Source organism: Pipistrellus hanaki (genome assembly GCF_964339955.1).
Source record: "Pipistrellus hanaki genome assembly, chromosome: 3".
Lineage (NCBI taxonomy): Eukaryota > Metazoa > Chordata > Mammalia > Chiroptera > Vespertilionidae > Pipistrellus > Pipistrellus hanaki.
Genome location: NC_140505.1, coordinates 10,076,368 through 10,081,569, shown reverse-complemented (window position 1 = coordinate 10,081,569; position 5,202 = coordinate 10,076,368). Strand labels below are relative to the sequence as shown.

Sequence of the window (5,202 nt, the reverse complement as noted above, 5' to 3'; positions counted from 1 at the left end):
TTACCTTTTAAGTAGCTGTGATTCTTGTGAGGTTCTTTCTAACTTTACTCAAAATTAGCATATTTGAATATGCACTCTGCATTGGTAAATTTTTCATTTTTTTATTATAATGCCTAATAACTTATGTTACCCAAAGCATGTTTGCCAAATAAATGTTGAATTAATTTTTTACAGTGCTTTTTAAAGGTCACAGTACCATAATGTCATATGAAATTAAAAAAAAAAATTCAATTATGGTTTACATTCAATATTATTCCATGTTACTTTCAGATGCACAGCAAAGTGGTTAGAAAATCATATACTTTACAGAGTGGTTCCCTCGATGCTTCAAGTACCCGTCTGGCCCCATACATAGTTAGCATAATATTATTGACTATATTCCCCATGCTGCAATCTATGTCTCTGTGACTATTTTGTAAGCACCAATTTGTACTTCTTTTTTCTTTTAAGTGTTTTTATTGATCTCAGAGAGAGAAATCGAGAGAGACAGAGACAGAAGCATCAATGTGAGCGAGAAACATTGATCAGCCATCTCCTGCACACCCACCCCTCCCGTCCTCTGGAAATCGAACTTGCAACCAGGGCATGTGCTCTGACCAGGAATTGAACAGGAAACCTCCTGGTGCATGGATGACGCTCAACCAACTGAGGGCCACATAGGCCAAGCCCAATTTATACTTTGTGTTTTTTTTTTAATGAAGTAAATGTCTTTATGAATGTGATTAGAGTAGAAGTTCAGAATGTAATGAGGTAGGAACCAGACATTTCTCTTTTGTACTTAAAAGGTTACGTTGAATAGCTAAAAAGAAGTCATTCTTAAAGAATGTATATAAAGAAATATACAACTTAAGATATCAATGAGACCATTACATTCTTGAAAGTAATTCTTTAAAAAAATTTTTTTAAATCATTATTGTTGAAAGTATTACATATGTCCCCTCTCCTTCCCTCACCAATTTGTACTCCTTAATCACATGGAATTTTTTATAGAAGAGGCCCAGAGATTAATAAGCCCATCTCCTTTCTTAAAGGCCTGCTTACACCAAACCATCCAGTTGACGAGTTGTAGATCTTGAGTCTTATGGACATCAGGAAAAGGGATTATTAAACCCAATAACTTAGTCATGCATGTGCCTATGTATGCCTCCAACCACACAACCACTGGGCCTGTAACAGTATGGGTGGATTTCTGCGCAGATTCAACACCTCCCATGGCAGAGAAACAGCTGGAAGACAGAAGCCACACACAAAGCTGCTCCACAGAAGCCTGAGGTGGAAACTTCCAGTAAATCCTGCTGCCTTGGCAGGCACATGGCATCCCACATTCTGGACCAGGGAAACGTTTAGAGAACAAGCGTGCCTTTCAGGAGACTGCAATGAATCAGACCTTAAACTATACACTAGGGGCCCAGGGGATTAGGGTTCTATTTATGTTTTTTGTTTTTACATGGAAAACATATGTGTATATACACATATGCATACATGTTATACGTTACACATAGATGTTTTATATATAAAAACACAAACAACATATGAAAGATACCCTTTCCTCATTGGTTTCGGTTAACAAATACTCTTTGGTCATAGCTGCTATATTGAACAGAGAGGAACAGCTACCTCAAGGCCTTAAATTCTACCGGATTTTTCAAAATTGATATTCAATTTACAGCTTAGCTTTGATAGCAATCCTTTCAAATCATAATAAGTACAAAACACTGAAGCAAATTCTCCTGACCATGAGATCTTATGGGCACTGAGGGGATCGGAACACTGGAACCGTGGGTGTATGTGTCTTTGATGTGGCTCTTACAGCCTGCATCTGTAACCGGGCAATCAGTGGGTCTGTGCTGCCGTCACTACTTGAGCCAATTAAGCAGAGAGGGTTGACATTGAGCGTTTATTCCCGTACCGCCGGCAGTATGGGAGAGCAGCAGGTCATCCACAGAAATCTGCTCTTCACCCCACCGTAAACCAGCTGCTTGCGTTGTGTAGAAGGGCAAAGATGACATGGGAAGTAGGCAAAAGGGTAGCCAAAGAGGCAGTTTACGGGCAATGCGGGCGGGAGATTTGCAAAGGCCTGCAGGTATGCAAAGGCTGGGGTTTGCAAAGGGCTGGCGGCTCTGGTTTCTGCAACAAGGTTGTTCATCTTCCCATGCTAACAGGCGGCTCCTGGATGGGGTGAGGGGCCTCATTCCCAGGTGAGCTCTCAGGTCCCACGTGCCTCTCCCAGCAGGTGACAATGTGCCTTCTTCAATCAGAATAAAACAATCATGATTAACAGAGCATGGTGAATATTCTTACAATTATAGTTGGTCCCCAATATTCCATTTCTGCCCCTTATCACATCCAGTCACAACTCCCTTCCTTTCTGTCCAGAAATCCCCATCAATAAAGTTAGAACCAAAGTAAATAGAGCTTATCGCTTGGTTACTGTAGGGCATTGCCCTTCCTTGTTAGCACCTCAGGCAGCAATGGCGAGTCAGCACCTGAGAAGGTACTGGAAGGAATCTACTGAGAGACCAGGTTCCTGACAGTTAGTTCCCATGGACCGAACTTCTCCCCGGGCCCACAGGTGGAGCCTCTGAGGGCCAAGAAGACCCTGAGTGGCCTGAGCAGAGAATGCCGAGTGGGGAGGCCTGAGGCCCTGGGCCAACCTCCAGGAAGCTCACTGGGCCAGCCCTTTGGGAAGGGAAGACTGAGTCAGGAGGGGAGAGAGCCGAGACTCACTTGGGATTTGCCCTGGGAAGGAAGTCCTCCTTGAGTGGCATTCTTGCCACTGTGACCTTGCAGGGTCAGCAAAGCCACGTTGTGACTTCACGATACAATCCTGCCTGGGAAGCAGCAAGAGCAGGCCTACAAAGCTGCCTGTGGACACGAGATAGAGGCAGTTCCTCTGTTAGAACCCACATATCGCCCTGAGTGGTTTGGCTCAGTAGATAGAGTGTCGGTCTGCGGACTGAAGGGTCCCAGATTTAATTCTGATCAAGGGCATGTATCTTGGTTGCGGGCACATCCCCAGTAGAGGGTGTGCAGGAGGCAGCTGATCTATGTTTCTCTCTCATTGATGTTTCTAGCTCTCTCTCCCTCTCCCTTCCTCTTTGTAAAAAATCAATAAAATATATTAAAAAAAAAAAAAAAAAAAAAGAGCCCACATCTCCAAGCAGGGAGATGGTCCTGCAAACAGTGGCCACCTCTTACCAGGACGACAGACCCAGGTCACAGCCATTCCATGAAGGGCCTCCGGTCTGCTACCCCTTCCTGCCAAACTCAGATACACCAGTGCTAACAAGAGTGTCTTCCTCTCCCCACCATTGCTGGACTTTTATTCCATCAAAACCACAAAAATCCCATCCTAGTAGGTTTTCTTCCTTTTATTTTAGGAAATTTGAACAAAATACTTTTCAAATAAAATATACAAATGCTTATTTTTAAATATTTTAAATGTTTGTATTTAAAACACTCTTTGACTCAGAAATTATTCTTCAGTGAAGACTCGTCACATCTTGGAGCAGAAGGCTGTGTTTTGGCAGGTGTTATTTATGGATATAGGAAAAAGGGAGTAACTGAAAATGGCCAAGAAGACTGCCACACACTTTACAAAAAATAAATTTAAAAAAAAATTTTTTTTTGTTCTAGGCCTACTTCCAGCATGGAAAAGTTTTCCTCTCTAAATAGACTCTTTTAGGAAGTTTTGGATGGTGGTGAAGACTGTCTACAGAAAGTTAGTCACCCTAACTTCAGCTTTGGTGAACATTGTCCTATTAAAAGCTACAATGGCCAAAACCGGTTTGGCTCAGTCAATAGAGTCAGCCTGCAGACTGAAAGGTCCCAAGTTCGATTCCAGTCAAGGGCATGTACCTTGGTTGCAGGCACATCCCTGGTAGGTGTTTCTCATCGACACAGCTGGTCGATGTTTCTCTCTCATTGATATTTCTAGCTCTCTATCCCTCTCCTTTCCTCTCTGTAAAAAATCAATTAAAAAAAATATATATATACACACATAAAGCTACAGTGACCAATGAGCTCCAAAAATCAGCCTTTTACTAAATTGTGAAACAAGCCCCCTGGCAGCTAGCACGATCCAGGCTTTCTGACCGAAGGAATGAGTATGGAGAGCTCACCAGCTGTCTGAGCATCCTGGCTCCAGCATCTGGTCCTCCGGGGACTGCTGAAGAATGTGGCCACACACCTGATGGCCATCTGCACGCTGGAGTCATCACTGCATCGCTTTTCTCTCGCCGGGTTTCAGAAAACTGTGAGAGAGCGTAGGTCTGAACTTCTATCCCATTGAGGTTCACCCTAGAAGACTGTCCTTGAGCTAAAACTGCTATGTCAAACTGTTCAACTTCTCTGAATGAGAACAGTGTTGAGGAATCACACCAAGGATCTTGAAACTTCTGGGTGAATCAGATTTATTTCTGGAACTTGTTAAAACTGAAGTGGCTTGGGCCTCCAATGTGGAGCTGCCATTAAAAATAGCCTTGAGAATAAAACATATTCTTTCCAAACTCCCGCTCGCTCCTCCGAGTTACACATCCTATTACATGCTGACTCATACACAAACAATATGCAGATATTCCTTGAACCTAAGTTTCGAAAGATCCCTGTTTAGAAAAAGTTCGTCCTCATACTCACCAAATTCCTTACATAGTGTGAGTGTTTTCAGAGTTATTCTCTCTCTGGCCCTACTGGTCTCCAAGTCAACATGGCACTCCTGCTAACGTTTTATTTTAATTTGACATCGCTTAACTTTGCATAATCATTGCATATGTCTATCAGCTTTTGACTTTTAAAAAACATTTTTTAAGTATACAGTTTTCTGTCTCTTTTTTAAAATCCCTTATATTGTTGCTGTTTTTTAACGTCTATGTTTTTATTGATTGTGGAGAGAAGAATGGAGAGGGAGACAGGGATAGAAATATCAGTGATGAGAGAGGATCATTAATTGGCTGCATCCTGCATGCCCTCTACTGGGGATTGAGCTCAGAACCTGTGCATGTGCCCCGACAGGGAATCCAACTATGACCTATAATCACTGAGACTCACTGGCCGGGCACTATTTTTTTTTAAGTATACAATTTTCTGCCTCTTCCATATGAGTAAATGCACAAGGCTATAACACTCTGAAGCCACAACCACTAGCACAGGACAAAGTGGCTGGCATTATGTCGACTTTCCACCAATGAGCTACTTAGCGTTTCA

The 5,202-nt window shown here is 42.6% G+C and overlaps 1 long non-coding RNA gene across 1 annotated transcript; it reads right to left on the bottom strand.

Annotated features, from left to right (window-relative positions):
- Positions 1 to 1,002: 1,002 nt before the first annotated feature.
- On the bottom strand, positions 1,003 to 4,493 carry LOC311620484. Its single transcript, XR_014794701.1, has 3 exons — positions 4,122 to 4,493; positions 2,728 to 2,865; positions 1,003 to 2,248 (listed from the first exon to the last, which is right to left on the bottom strand). It is a non-coding gene; the product is annotated as an uncharacterized lncRNA (long non-coding RNA).
- Between the last annotated feature and the right edge of the window lie 709 nt (positions 4,494 to 5,202).